Source organism: Lactuca virosa, chromosome 8 (assembly GCF_052849685.1).
Source record: "Lactuca virosa cultivar CGN04683 chromosome 8, Lactuca_virosa_CGN04683_v6, whole genome shotgun sequence".
Lineage (NCBI taxonomy): Eukaryota > Viridiplantae > Streptophyta > Magnoliopsida > Asterales > Asteraceae > Lactuca > Lactuca virosa.
In genome coordinates, this window is record NC_136433.1 from 279,558,327 (window position 1) to 279,575,983 (window position 17,657).

Below are 17,657 nucleotides of genomic sequence, written 5' to 3' on the forward strand. Positions count from 1 at the left end.
AAATTCAAAGTACATTCCTTTGAACATCCTTCTTGCACTAAGTTTTCTAATCTTACACAGATTTAATGAATAACTTCCACCTATGAAACATTTCCATATTCCCAATTTGACTAGCACTTCTGAACAAGAGTTGTCTCCTTTCAGAATATGTCAATATGGTCCTTTCCAAAAATTTACATCATACTTCCAACTGTCCATGAGCAACCAGTCTTTGGTAAACCTCAGATTGTGCTCGACAATTGCTTAATCATTTTAGTCATATCCAATTCTAGACCTTTTCCCCTCTTAATGCCCTAGGCATTTGGAAAATTTAGAAAGGATAAATATTATAGCACATATAATCAATCCTATACCCAAAGCATATGAGACACGATTCATGATATCTCATAGAAAGACATGATCCTAGACCAGTCTTATGCTAAAATATTTTGTTTTGGCCATGTTTTCATAATTCGACTATGAAGAGGGATGTCGTAATCATAATCAAATTTTGAGAACGCAATATATATAGCATTTCCTTATGTTGAACATATATATATATATATATATATACATATATATATATATATATATATATATATATATATATATATATATATATGGTTAGGTTCATGTGAGACGGCCTAATTTTGTGAGACCGTGAGACGCATTTTTTTATTTTTTTTATTTTTTTTATTTTTTTTTATTTTTTTTAGTTAATTCAAGTTCCGAAAATAATATTTAAAAAAAGAATTTTTGGATTTTTCCATTTATTTTGCATTTTAAAATTATTTTTTAGAATATGTACAGTGTAATATTCTATTAGAATATTTCACGTATTTTTCAAAAAAAATAGGATTTTTTTTATTTTTTTTTTATTTTTTTATTTCTTTTTATTTTTTTTTATTTTTTTTTAGTTAATTCAAGTTCCGATAATAATATTTAAAAAAAGAATTTTTAGATTTTTCCATTTATTTTGCATTTTAAAATTATTTTTTAGAATATGTCAGTGTAATATTCTATTAGAATATTTCACGTATTTTTCAAAAAAAAATGGGATTTTTTTTTATTTTTTTTTATTTTTTTTTATTTTTTTTAGTTAACTCATGTTCCGAAAATAATATTTAAAAAAAGAATTTTTGGATTTTTCCATTTATTTTGCATTTTAAAATTATTTTTAGATTTAGTCTCACGGTCTCACAAAATTAGAATGGTCTCAAATGAACCTGAACCTATATATATATATATATATATATATATATATATATATATATATATATATATATATATATATATATATCCTTGACTAAAGATGATTAAAATCTCATAATCTAAGCTTTTAGATTTGAAATGAAGTATGAATTCCTCTCCCTTAATTATAGCAAAACAACTTTTTCAACCCCTGCAACTTCACGAATTGAAACCTTTTGTTTTTCTATAATTAACATTGCTAACTTGCAATATTTCCCATAATTAATTATGCTCCTACTAGCGAAATAATTATTATTTTACCTGCATAACACTTATGCTCCCACTAGCTTTGACATGTATTCAGAAAGCAGTTGGACTTCTAGAAATCAACACTTTGTTGACTTTCTTACCAAAGTTCGGATTTCTGATACTAGATGCTTCGACAAGACTTTATCTAAGCTTCTTAAACTCATACACCTTCACTTAGATAGCTCACATGTGTGTCTAAACAGTTTAAGAACTATGAAAAGGGATGGCGTAATCATAGTCTAAATTGTTTAGACCTTTTCCATTTCTCAGAAGTCCATGTTAGTGTGCCGGTTAACCACACACACTCCACTAACGACTTTGAGAATGCAAATATCACAATTGCTATCTACCTAAAATCTTCTTAGTGAAAGTGTTTCCTCACCATCATTTTCATGAATCGAAGAGAAACCTTATGACACTTAGATTTTATGGTGTATGTGTTCCTATCCATGTGAATATGTCAAAAACATAATCACAAGACAAGGTTAGTGACAAATCCAAACTCATATGGATTGAACCTGCTCAATCTTAATTTCTTGCCACCTGGCAGCACAAGAGCCTACCATTGCTTCCAAGTTGTTATGCAACCAATTGAGAACTCTCAGAGCTCATATGCAAAGTCAACTTTAACTGGAATGGGCATAGAAACAAGAATATGTCAACACGATAGGTCACAAACCTCAAGTCGTGTGTTAGTGTTCAACAATAGGTATTATTCTTGATTAGTTCTTGAACCTCTTTCAGGATCTTTAAGACTCCCACTGTCCTCTTGACATATAAGACTCTCTTGCCAAGAACCATTCCTTGACAAAAAATATTCAAGAGATAGTGTGGATTCTTATCAAGAAGAACACTTCACACAATTGGCCTTAGTTGGTCTTTGTTTTATCCAAAACATCACAACTTACCAATTTCAAAAGTAGAAAACATTTTACTCTACATTTGAAAAGTGTTATAAACCTTCTTTAATATATGTCACTCAGAGTTACAATCTTGGAGTATGGAATGAACTATGACTCATCTTTTTGATTTAACCACTTCAACAATACATGACTCCTCTTCTTAGCCATAAGAATGCAATAAGATGTCCTTAGAGAATCAATTGTGATATGGTTTCATAATCAGTAAGATGATCATAAAACATGATACTAAAGTACTCTCCCATCTTTTCAGATTTGAGAAACTTTTATCTTTCTGCCTAATTTGATTCTTCTCATTCGTTCTGCCATACATTGAAACTTTTCCAATGCTTTAGTATTACACTTAAACTTGTATGTATAACCATATTTACTAAACTTTAGTAAAACATGACAAATAGACTTATCGATCTTTGTGGTGGACTTGACTAGTGCACTAGAATGTATACTCGATCCCTTAGTCCTTCACTTGACTCGCATATACATGTGAACAAGGTATTATTCTTAATTTTCCAAAGATGAAAATTCTCATTCATTATACAATACAACTTGCATGATTCCAAGTTTCGGTCGAATTAAAACTTGGGTGATGAGAATCATTCCTTATTTGGTAAATTTAGACACTACCACAAGTGAAAGAATCAAATTCATATTTTCAATATTGCTAGAAACATACAAACATCAATTTTTGATAAATGCCATTGCAAGGAGATATAATAAAATAAAACAAAATTTTATTTATTTATAAAATGCAAAAAAAACCTTTTCCTTACAATGCAGCTATAAGTGAAAAACTATGCTATTACATATTTCCTAGCAATTTATCATAACTCTCAAGCAGTAGCTCAAAAATCTGATCTTCGAACCATGCGATTGAAATCCATCTTCGCGATTAGATTCAACATACTCTTGTTTTAAGCTTCCTTCCCTTTGCTTGATCCTGCCAAACATCAAAATGCTACCTAGTCAAATCACGTATTGGGAATCAACAATTAGAAACTTAACAGAGTTAGATAGTAGACTTACCTGAAGCAAAATCATACATTCTAATTAAACTTCGCAGGTAGTCTGGGCAGCTTTGATTCTAATGTCCCTGTCTTTGGCAATGGAAACACACAGGCTCACATGGAGCAGTCTCAGATTTGGCCTTTCTCTTATGATCAAAATTTTTGACCTTGCCCAATTCCTTTCCTTTAGGAGAAGGAATCTTTTCTGGGATGTCCACGTCAACTTGGGATGTAGACCTTCCAATCAGATTTGCTTGACCATTGCACCAAATCATTGTTGATTCGGCAGCAATTAGCAAATAGGTAAGATCAAAGAGGGTCATGTCGTGATCTGTAAAATAGTAGTCTTTAACGAACTCACTATATGACTCGGGAAGTGACTGAAGGACCCAGTCAATATTCAACTTCCTTGGGAAGACGACACCCAACATCCTTAGCCTGTCAATGTGCAGCTTCATGTCCAAGACATGAGCACATATAGGCTTTTCCATCTTTGTGTTTACTATCCAATAGGGATTGAGTGATCCTGAACTTTTCAAGTCTTCGAGCTTGTGGGTCAAGGAGAATTACTGGAGGAGGTAGAGGAAGATAAGTATAATTTCCTTGATCCAATCGCGGGATATCATCATCATTAGAGAAGCTTGTTCCAAGGGATTTGGGAAGACCATAGTTGTCTGATCTAGACATCTACAAAATGGAAGAAATTTAAGTTAGTTGATTTAAGTCCTTAATATAACACCCAATATGAAATATTAAGGTTAGGACCGAACACAATATTTTATAACTTGGAAGAGGGATGCCGTAATCCAAGCTATAAAATATTTGAAGGTAGGCGAATGACGATTCACCAATTTCCACCATGAAAAACGAAATAGGTATTAGGTTTTTATTGGATTGAAACTCCTAGATCTTTTCAGAATTCATTAAAATTTTCAATGGCATGTTTAAATCTCGATTGTGCCCTCTCAAGTTTGTGACTAGGATGCCGGGGATTATAAATAAGGTGTGAATAACCATGCAAATTAACTTGGTACCCTTAATTTTATCACCTAATCGATGTGTCGGTTACCCACACGTGCTCCATCGATCTATGATAAACATTAATTTACCCTTTTCCACTCTTACTAGTCCATGTTAGTGTGACGGTTACCAACACATGCTCCACCAACGACTTGGTAAGGTACAAAGTGTAATTTCATGGGTTAACACCAATTTCACATTTTCCTAAGTAACTACGATTTGGAATTTATAAGTGTTTAGTTACTTAGTATTTATCATTATACTTTTAATGAAAATTATAGTCCTTGTCCTACCCGTTCGGCTAACGACCCTCCACCAGTCAAGGAAGCGGTGGGTGAGAGTGGACACCCATTAAACATCCATTTTATAGGCAGTAACCTTATACCCCCTTATAGACCGACTTCGTGAATGAGGCCTACTAACGGTGAGATTGACTTTTACTCTTATACATATATATATATATATATATATATATATATATATATATATATATATATATATATATATATATTAAACCTATAATATTATAATAGTATAAGGGTTGAACTTTAAAGTATTTAAAATTCTTGGGCTCGGAACTAAACTATACATGAGGGGGGGGTAACTTTACAAATTCCAAAACTTGAGGGCAAGTTTTGAACAATTCATAAAAACTTTTGGAATCCATAACATATGAGTTTGATATGGCTATTAATGACAAGACTCTTGAAAATCCATAACTTGAGGACAAGTTATGGATGTCATAAAACAATTTATGGAAAAAGACTCTTCAAGTTTCTATAACCTATGGCTTTAAAAACTCTTTAAAGAGAAACTTTTGGTTTTCCATAACTTGAGGACAAGTTATGGAATCCATTAAAGGCCATTTATATCATCTAATAAACAAACAAACATGTCAAGAAAAACTATGATCTAGATTAAACTCATATGAACAAGACAATTCAAATCAAACAATTTTCATGTAATTAGCCTAACCATTAAACTAATACAAAACATGAATCTATTGACAATTATCTTTTGAATTAGATTAGAATGATCATTACCACATCAAAAACAGGTTTATAAGATCAAAACCAGCTTAGGGTAATGATTCTAGTCCAATTCCAGCCCTAAAAGTCGAAAATCTACATTCAGGGCCTCCTACTCGCCGAGTGTATGAACCTACTCGACGAGTAGGATGATTTTAGTCTTGGAATCGACGAGTCCCCCAGTGGACTCGGTGAGTCCACAGTCCAGAAGCCTAGAAATTCGATTTTTACAGCATTGCATCAAGTATAACTGAAAATCAAGCCTAGTCTCTGATACCACTGATGGGTTTTGAGCATTCTAACACTCCTCTGGTGTACATGCAACCTAGAAACCTTGGATCTATGTTTTCTATATTTTACATGCAAATATGATTTTTCCAAGGTTCTCATCCTAACGAGCATACCAAGGGGTACTTGTAATATAAAACTTAGTAGGACAACATACCTTTTTCTTGTGGTTGATTCCTTGGAGCTTCGAGAGCCTAGCACCAATAATGCGGATGCCTCAAGTGGAATCACAAATCACCAAAACAACTTGGAAAACTTGAGAGAATAGTAAGCACTTGTCCAAATCGGCTATGCCCTCTTTGTTCACACACTAGTTCCATTTCAAGTGCCAAGGACCTCTTTATATAGTATGGTGAATTGGGGTTACATCCATGTAAACCCTAATACCCATGACCTTTCATTTCCAGAGGATCCATGGGTTAAAAACTCCATGGACTATCCATGCAAGTTATCCCAACCTAAATGAACTTGGCCCATTCTATATATATATATATATATATATATATATATATATATATATATATATATATATATATATATATATACATACATATATATAGATATATATATATATATATATATATATATATATATATATATACATATATATATATATATAAGAGTCCATATTTAATTAGTCTCTTTTTTATCACTAAATTAATTCCAAATTAATTCTTGATCAATACAGATATATATATATATATATATATATATATATATATATATATATATATATAAGAGTCCATATTTAATTAGTCTCTTTTTTATCACTAAATTAATTCCAAATTAATTCTTGATCAATACTAATTAAATAATATGATTTCATATTAATATATTGTAACTTATAATATATTAATAAACCATAGACATACTATTCTCAAAAGACTATCCATACAAATTGTTCTGGTGAAGTGCAACCCAAATGGACCATGCAACTCTTCGGTCGAGTACATAACAATAATAGTTATGGGCTTAGACATATAATCCAACACTAGGAACACCTTATAATTTCCCCCCCGCCCCCCTTTAGGGAGGTTGTAGAATGCTCAATGCTCAACTATTGAACATTGTCACATTTAGTCCTTGTAGTTTCAATTAATTCCTTTAATCCCAAAATTAATTCCAAATTAATTTCTGATTAAATATCAATTAAACAATATTATTTCTAATTAATTTATTCTATCCATAATACATTAATAAATCATTTATCTTGATTTCAAATTAATTTATTAACCAAGTAATAAATTACTAAATCATTCTTCTCTCTCTAAGAGTTATCCTATTCAATTGCCAGATTTGAAGGCAATCGAAAAGGACATTGCTACTATCAATTCAAGTACATAACAATTATATTTATGGGCTTACACACCTAATCCAACAGTCTCCCACTTGGATAAGTCTAATAACTACAGTTGCAAGTATAACTTCAAAAAATGACTAGCAAATTTTAGCTACCAAAAGCCGCTGTCAAACTCTAACCTAGTCAGTGACTTGTCCTTAGATAAGTGATCAAATATTCCTCCATTCTACAAGATATCGTATGAACATGAGACATGGATTATAATCAATCTCTGCCCAAGAGTTGTTTCCCGATTTCCGATTCATGACGACTGACTCAAACTACAATTGAACACATCAACTTAGTCCAGGCTTGGCCAAGCGCTTTAGATGTCTTAACGAAATCATCGAGGGGCCCACAGATATCGCTTTTATCCCATTTAGGTTAAAAGGAACAAATAAACTTCAACTCATATGCTTGTACTATTAACTCATCAAATCAGACACAACAATACGTTTTATAACATCAAGTTACTGATGCGTTTACGTATTATCAATGTACAACCGAATCATAAACAATAACTCACATGTCTCCGTTTCAAGAATATAAGATATTATCGTCTCAAAATTACTCGAGATAAAATCCATGAAGTAATTCATTGAGCGTGGGTTGATCCGATACTCAAATTCCTATTTCAGGAGTACTCATGAACACTGCAGCAAACTTGTGCCATGTCTAAGCTCTTAGACAATCTACAATCGGATTCAGTACAATCTTAATTCACTACTTACTTCCAAAAGTATGATCGACTATGGATATTTGAATAACCAAGTTATTCGGGAAGTAAAACATGCGAAATGAAACACAAGAATAATCTAATTAACTATGGTCTCAAAACTTTTGAATATAAATAAAACACTTATTATTTAATCACCATATGAATTAGACTTTATTCATTGTATAATGTTTCGAGTAATCAACATAATACTTGAATTAAAACAATAGTCATGCCATGCTCTAAGCATGCACACTATGTTTATCTATGGTCCTTCCTTTATGAAATAGATCAATTGAACACATTTCCAATGATGCTTATTTCACAATTCCAAATCCTTATCACAAGTGTAAGAATACCAAATTCTTGCCACTACTAGAATCTATTTGATTCTAAACTTACATGCAATGATCCTTTTGTAATGTCTAGGCACCGAAGTCACAGAGACTTGGCCAATGATATTACAAAACATTCCATTGGAGATTTTAACAAAAATAATTCCATGAAAATGAAGTCTCACATTCAGAGAGCATTCCTTGAACATCGTGCTTGCATTAAAGTTACTAATCTTACACATATATCTCAATATGTATGTCCCAAAATGGAAACATTTCCATATTCCACTTGACTATCAAAGTGTTATCCATGTTTTAGGGTGTCTTTACTTGAATAATTAGTTGTTAATTGACTAATTGGATACATATATGTGTTATTATATGATAACTAGGATCCTTGTGTGTGCTCAAGTCTTCACTTGACACTTAGCATCCTATACCATCCGTTCATCCAAACCACTCACTACAGGTGAGTTCATACCCCTTAATCAACCTTTTAAATGGTTTTAAATGCTTTTATGGGGGGGGATACAAGTTGAACTATTATAGTTATTATATCAATCACATGTGATTAATAACTACCAAACAAGTGGATTTCTTACTTTTCAAACTGTCTTATCAAACGAACTACTTCAATCTGTTTTACAAACTCTTTTACATGTTAAATACTTTTACTAAACTCTTTTACATGTTAAATACTTTTACTAAACTCTTTTACATCTTAAATACTTTTACTAAACTCTTTTACATGTTAAATACTTTTATTAAACTCTTTTAAACATATATTTTGTTAAATGTGTATCTATATAGATATAGTTATATAAGTAGGATTGAAAGGACTTAGGACTGATAGCTCACCTTACCTCCTTTTCCTTGTTTGGTTGTGGACTTAGGGTATCGGTTGTTTGTCCGAAGGTCGTTTGAATCCTAGTTATATATTATGTATATGTATATAGATATAAAAGTTCCTTCTTTCAATTCAATGCCTTTGGGTAGCAAAGGTAGACAAACATGTTCATACATACAAACAACATTGCTAGTAAACTATAATAGGTATAGTTTAGGAACTTACTAATACTGTTACTAGAACAATGAAACATACAATGAGTCAGTTCATACATGAGTCAACACATACTATTATGAGAAACAGAGAGAACATACATACATACTAGATAGAGAGAGAACATACAATACAGCTAGTACATACTACACATTATACAAGAGAACATACTATTATGAGAAACAGAGAGAACATACATACATACTAGACAGAGAGAGAACATACAATACAACTAGTACACACAATACATATACAAGAACACTACTACAGTTATGTGAGCCACGTAACGGGGCATCGCATCACCTGTCATGCCTCGTTTTGTATCCAGAATCTCCTTAAGTGGAGAGCGTTGAGTTTGTGCATAGATCTATACTGGATTGACTATCCTACACCTTGCTGCTCGCTACAGTGGGACTTGCAAGTCTACGGGTGCCAAACGTCATTTCTTCCGACGTCTTACAATGTCGTGTTTCTAGTCGGTAGTATGGTACAGGCAGATCACATAGTACTTTAAATAACAATTGGTTTAAGGTAGTTAGTACAGCAGTAGTTACTTAATACAACACTACAGTACTATTTTATCTCCCCATTGCATTCACTTTGTGATCTTCACACGATGAGCAGTAATGTAAAACTATAATTTTGGTTAATGATAGTTAGATTTGGGAAAATACATACTCTTACAAGAAACATTTTACAAACATTTGATGCCTTGGTAGACGGCTACATTTACTAGAAAACATAGGGTTTTCTAGGTGATTCAAACATTTTACAAACATTTTACAAACATTTTACAAACATTTACAAACATTTACAAACTTACAAATCACATACTTACAAACACTTTCTTACAAACAATGACACTAAAATACTTATGATCTCACCAGCTTTAAAGCTGATCAACTCTTTCAAAATAACTTGTATTCTCAGGTCACCAGTAGACAGGTACCGGTGCCAGATTTTGAGAAGATGGAGCTCGTTCAAGACTCATCTTTTATTTTGATTTACATTTTTAGTGTCTATTACACTTCACAGAACACACTTGTATTAAATTATATTATTAATGCAATTGATGATGTTGTTGCTTGTTTACTACTATTCATTGTTGTGATACTATACATGACGTTCTCCACCCCCGAACGATTCCGTCGTTCCGGTTTTGGGGTGTGACAGATTGGTATCAGAGCATTGTTTATAGTGAATCGAGTATATCAACCCATACAAGATATATGAACTATAAACACAGCGGGATTTAAAAATACTCTGATAAAGAGTTTATACTTTTAAATAATAAAATATTTAACCAAGTATACATACCTGTATTCATACTAAAATCAGTGTCACTAGGACAGAACAAAAGTATTACGATTGATGGACAGCACAAGTAGACTTAGAGACATATAGTCAAATCTGGGAAGATATAGCCTGATCAACTATATTATTCGAGGAGTGACTAGCATGTGCCTAAGTGTGGTTGTGAGGTTGCAACAAGTCTAAAAACTTACCAACAATACCACAACGAAAACCTTAGAACAAAACATAAACCTAAAATACTATAGGAGTATTTTGTGTTACTATAAACTACTTATGTGCTTAATTCTTATATCCCTTTTCTCGCATAGGTAACATGGCTGGATTCCATCCCCACGGCGACTTGTACTTCCCTAACCAAGGTAATGGAGGAGGGTTTGAAGCAGAGCCAGAAAATGATCACCCAATTCCTGTGGATGATCACCAGGCTGAAGGCTTTGCAGATGGTTCTGACTCCGAGCCTGAAGTTGAGAACCTACCCCCGATGACTCCTGTCCCAAATCCTAACTCTCGTCCGGCCTTTCAAGGCCCGTCGCCAACGTGGGTTGAAAGCTTGGAAACATGGAGCCAAGAGCAAGATCAACCCATGCCATTCAATGGAGACCGAAGCTTTTATGACCTGGACGAAGGAGGCTCAGCAGACAAAGTCTTGCCAATAATGGTCCGCAGAGTTGCCCGAAACGAGATTCAGGGCAGGACAGCTCTCCATCGAATCACGGAAGTTGATGCCAATGCGAGGATGCATACCATCCACACCATTCATCTGGAAGATGCTCGTGAGAGATCTAGGGGAGACCACGAGACCCTGCAGCAAGAGCTAGCTGAAACTCGAGCTGAAGTCATAGAGCTCCGAGTACGCCAAAGGGTGTACGAAAGGCACCTAATTGATATGGAGCATCAGCTGGCTGAACTAAGGGTTCACCCAAGGGATAACCGTCACCAGTAGGAGATATTCTACCTTTCTTTCATTGGTTGAAAGAATAGTCTTCCTATCTATGCTCCAAGTAGCACTTTTCTATGTAACTAACCCTGTACTGTAAGTACTTTCTAGTAGGGTCAGTATGCCGTCCAAACTCTTCTACTTCGGATATGATGTAAGACCTACTCCAAGGTCATTTTTCCAAGCGTATTACATCTTAAATATCAATGTTATTGACAGTCGGCTAATTTCTGTGCCAATCCTTATTCGAATACTTTCGATCTGCTATCGTGAGAATCCTATCTAAACACTCACTTCGTCAAATTATTGAGCTATGGTGAATTAGCTCAAGGATTTCTTCCAATTCTTGTCAAAGGTTGGATCCGGTTATCCACCAACCGATGATAGCCTAGTTCAAAATAGCAATTATCTAGTAAACATTCTACGAAATTACTTCAACTCTTTTCCAGTACTGCATCATAGGGATGTAGGTCAAACCATCGAGAACAGTTTAACAAAACAAAAACCTTACAATTACAGGAATGAGTAGAATACATCTAGGGCCGACGATAATCACTCACAAACTCCTTTTCTTGTCAAATAGCAGAATCATGTCGTCACCTAGAGGTAATCCGCCGAACGACACAACCCATATCCTTCGTATAGACGCTGCCACCTTCCAAGCAGCGGTAAGAGCTGCCGTGACAGCTGTCCTTGCACACCTCAACACTAATAAAGAAAGCAAGGCTGTAAAAGGTGTTGACAGTTCAAATTGTTGTAACCACCCGGGAAATCAACAAATGATAACTGTTACGAACACCCAAAGCCGCAAAGCAGAGGGTAAGAAACGAAGGCGTCAAGCCTACAAAGAGCGCAAGCAATCTCAAAAGATTGCTAAACAACAGCAACAAGTGGCGACCCCTACCACTCCCACACCGTTCAGACCCTATGAGGGAAAACTCCCGAAGTGTATAAAGTGTACTTTTCATCATACAGGAGTTTGCAGTGATCCGCAATGCATAAATTGCAAACAAATGGGGCACACTATTAGTGTATGTAGGGCGCCGGCAAGAACCGTTTTCCAAATCACTAACATCGGGGTCAGCCCGGCTTGCTATGGTTGTGGTGAGACCGGACACTATAAAAGGAATTGTCCAAAGGGGAAGAGCAACACAAGCACTCGTGTCTACATAACTCCGACTCGACACTTCACTTCCACCACCGATGCTGGGGCAAGCCCGATTTGTCATTTATACGGTGAGATAGGACATCTCAAGAAGGATTGTCCAATAACAAAGAACTCCGGCGCTGACGGGAAGATTCTAAGGATCACTGCTGAGGGAGAGACTACTTCGGACCCACGTTAAAATTCTAGGGCGTTTTCGTTATATTAGACTTATAAGCTGTTAAAAACTAGTGCAACCCGAGTCGTATCTTTTGCGAGATCCCATCAGTTAAGGGACTCTCGTGCTGTGTGTACTTGCTTCTGTAGTATACCTTGTTCGCAGCAGCAGTCTTGTAAGATAAGCTAAAGTATTGAAACTCTGTCAAGTTGCACCATTATGTTTTAGTAACACCTTTATAATCTAATCTAACGCCTTTTATTTCGAGTAGTCCGACATTGTCATGTAACAAGAGTCAATTCGATCCTCACAATGCCAGTCTCGTGCAAAAATCCTTTTCCCCATAAGTCTCCTTTCTAGCGAAACCGTCATTCCATAACTCCGAGATACTCATGCGAAGGGTATCTTATGTTTCATATCCTTCCTGAAGAAACCTCCCCGTAATACCACTCGTGCAGTAGGTCCAGTTCAATCCGAAGGCCCATACGGTTAGTCTATCGCTGAGGAATGTATACGCAAGGGTGGTATATAAAATCAAGGTTCTACAGGCTTAGAATTGATGATTCTGCTTTAATTTCTTTTTCCTTGTTTGGATGTGAGCTTAGAGAAGAATCAGTTATTCGACGACCATTTCAATCTTAATTATATACGACTCGTGTACGCGAAGCCGTGGTTGAGGAAACAAATATGACTTCCAGAAAAGAACTTCAGGACGAAGACTGTTCCAGAATATGAGTGATCGCACTGCCTTGTGAATGAACTTAGGAGACAATCAGATGCCTTTCCCACCGATCGAGACAAGAGATTCAAATAGAACAGAAAACTTCCAGGATTTCCTCCGCAACGTCAAGTCGAATTTAGGATCGACTTAGTTCCAGGGGCTACCCCAGTAGCCAAACCGCCCTATCGTCTAGCACCTACATAGATGCAAGAACTGTCCGATCAACATAATGAACCGCTCAGCAAGGGCTTTATAAGCCCAAGCTTCTCACCCTGGGGAACTCCGGTCTGGTTCGTCAAAAAGAAAGACTGATCATTGCGTATATGCATCAATTACAGGGAGCTCAACAAGCTAACCATCAAAAATCAGTACCCTTTGCCTAGCATAGACGAATTATTTGATCAACTGTAAAAGGGGGATCTTCTTTTCAAAAGTCGATCCAAGATTCGAGTATCACCAAGTACGAGTATGAAGGGAGGATGTTCCGAAGACAACCTTCCTAACTTGTTATGGGCACTACTAATTCGTAGTGATGCCGTTCGGATTAACAAACGCACCCGCAGTATTCGTAGATTTAATGGATAAGGTGTGTCATCCTTACTAGGATCAGTTCATCATCATCTTCATCGATGATATACTTATCTACTCTCGTAGTAAGGAGGAGAATAGTCAACAGCTTCAGCAGGTCGTGGAAACATTTCGATCAAAGAAGCTCTACGCGAAATTCTCTTAAATGCGAGTTTGGATTTGAAGAGTCAAATTCCTGTGTCACATTGTTAGTGAAGAGGGAATTAAAGTAGACACTTTCAAAATCCAGGCCGTTGAGAATGGTTAGATCTGAAGATACCTACATAAATTCGTAAATTACTAGGTCTCGCAGACTACTAAAGTAGGTTCTTTCAGAACTTCTCACGATTCGCGAAGCCCCTTACAACTTTGACCCAGAAGGGCGTGGCCTTTGGCTGGGAAGAGAAGTAGGAGAGAGCATTCCAAACGCTAAAACGAGCCTTGGGCGCCACGTCAATACAATCCCATCCAAAAAGGAATAGAAGACTTTGTAGTCTATGGCGATGCGTCCAAATTCAGGGCTCAGTTGCATTTTGATGCAACGAGGTAAGGTCATTACCTAAGCCTCCCATCAGTTGGAAACACTCAAATCTAGCTATGAAATACACGATCTAGAGTTAGAGGACATCAATAGAGAGGATCGTTCAGATTAGTGGACGATTGAAAGCCTCTAGTGACCGACAGAAAAGTTACGCAGGGCTTTTTCGAGATTGTCGCTAGAATCGGCCCTGTAGCTTACAGACTCAACCTACCCCGCAAACTTAGTAACGTACATTCTACTTTCCACGTCTCGAACTTGAAAAACTGTCTGTCCGACGAGACTCTTGTAATCCTACTCGACAAGATCGAGATCAACGAGAGCCTCAACTTTGTGGAAGAACCTGTGGAGATCATGGACCGGGAGGTCAAGCAAACGAAACAAAGCCGTATCCCTATAGTGAAGGTTCGCTACAAACGCCAAGCGAGGACCTGAATTCACTTGGGAGCGATAGGATCAGATGAAACTGAAATATCCTCGTCTTTTTACTTAGTTATTTGTAACTACTTATTTGCTTAAACTCTAATTTCGGGATGAAATTCCTTCTAACGAGGGGATGATGTGACAACCCGAAATTTCTATTCCATACAACCATTCACTTCAATAGAAGTCAGAACTATTTCTGCTAACTTTTAAGCTTTTTGGAGTCAGTTTGAGTGTTCTAAAGCCTAGTACTGCAAGAGATAACTGGAGAGAGGATACTTTAGGGTAAAGTGTGCAACATTTAAGTTCCAAAACTCCAAGAGTTTGGAGTTTACGACCCAAATGGTGTTAGGGCCGTAAACCCTAAAGACTATATAAGTGACACTTAGTCATTTTTAGCTCTTTTTCACATTTTCAAGTCTAGAACCATTTCTCTCTCAAGTATCATCCAACTCTTCTTCAAAATCTTCAAGAAAGTAAGTGTTTTCTTCCTTGTTTAGTTGATCTCTTCCTTAATCTAGTGATCTTACATGATTTCGTCATTGATATCATTCCATTTGTTTAGATCTTCAAGCATTCTTCATTTCACCAAGAACACCAAGAACACACACTAGTGTTCTTGGGCCGTGAACTCCATTTCAAGCTCCTTTATTGTAAGTATTCTTACCCTAGTGTGTTATAAGGCTAGTTCCACTTCTTATTCAACTAGAAAACACAAAGAAACACAAGATCAAAAGGTGTTTACGGCCAAGACATGTTCTTGAGCCGTAAACGCTAATAGATGGGGCAAAGTGAGCCCGAGTCCCATCCTTAGCCTTGGATAGTAGTCTAGATCACTTCCTTGAAGTATTTAGGACCTTAAACATCAAAAAGATCAAGAACACATAGAGTTTACGGCCGTAAACTCATGAGGAATGATCCATGGGCCGTAAACTCTATAAAGTGGTGCCATTGTGCCACTAATGCTTCATAGGGCTTAGACTTGAAGTAAGGATACTTCTTTATGACTTATAAGACCTCAAAACACAAAATGGTACTTAATACCATGAGTTTACGGCCGTAAACTCATGGGGAAATGACCATGGGCCGTAAACTCATGAGTTGTTACCATATGGGCCATAAACTCCTTTGAGAGGCCCTACTCCCATTAGATGCAACCCTTTGGTACTCCTAGCACTTGAATAAAAGTGTTATCCATGTTTTAGGGTGTCTTTACTTGAATAATTAGTTGTTAATTGACTAATTGGATACATATATGTGTTATTATATGATAACTAGGATCCTTGTATGTGCTCAAGTCTTCACTTGACACTTAGCATCCTATACCATCCGTTCATCCAAACCACTCACTACAGGTGTGTTCATACCCCTTAATCAACCTTTTAAATGATTTTAAATGCTTTTATGGGGGGGATACAAGTTGAACTATTATAGTTATTATATCAATCACATGTGATTAATAACTACCAAACAAGTGGATTTCTTACTTTTCAAACTGTGTTATCAAACAAACTACTTCAAACTGTTTTACAAACTCTTTTACATGTTAAATACTTTTACTATTCTCTTTTACATGTTAAATACTTTTACTAAACACTTTTACATGTTAAATACTTTTACTAAACTCTTTTACATGTTAAATACTTTTACTAAACTCTTTTACATGTTAAATACTTTTATTAAACTCTTTTAAACTTATATTTTGTTAAATGTGTATCTATATAGATATAGTTATATAAGTAGGATTGAAAGGACTTAGGACTGATAGCTCACCTTACCTCCTGTTCCTCGTTTGGTTGTGGACTTAGGGTATCGGTTGTTTGTTCGAAGGTCGTTTGAATCCTAGTTATATATTATGTATATGTATATAGATATAAAAGTTCCTTCTTTCAATTCAATGCCTTTGGGTAGCAAAGGTATACAAACATGTTCATACATACAAACAACATTGCTAGTAAACTATAATAGGTATAGTTTAGGAAGTTACTAATACTATTACTAGAACAATGAAACATACAATGAGTCAGTTCATACATGAGTCAATACATACTATTATGAGAAACAGAGAGAACATACATACATACTAGACAGAGAGAGAACATACAATACAGCTAGTACACACAATACATATACAAGAACACTACCACAGTTATGTGAGCCACGTAACGGGGCATGGCATCACCTGTCATGGCTCGTTTTATATCCATAATCTCCTTAAGTGGAGAGCGTTGAGTTTGTGTATAGATCTATACTGGATTGACTATCCTACACCTTGCTGCTCGCTACAGTGGGACTTGCAAGTCTACGGGTGCCAAACGTCATTTCTTCCGACGTCTTACATCGTTGTGTTTCTAGTCGGTAGTATGGTACAGGCAGATCACATAGTACTTTAAATAACAATTGGTTTAAGGTAGTTAGTACAGCAATAGTTACTTAATACAACACTATAGTACTATTTTACTTCCCCATTGCATTCACTTTGTGATCTTCACACGATGAGCAGTAATGTAAAACTATATTTTTGGTTAATGATAGTTAGATTTGGGAAAATACATACTCTTACAAGAAACATTTTACAAACATTTGATGCCTTGGTAGAAGGCTACATTTAGTAGAAAACATAGGGTTTTCTAGGAGATTCAAACAT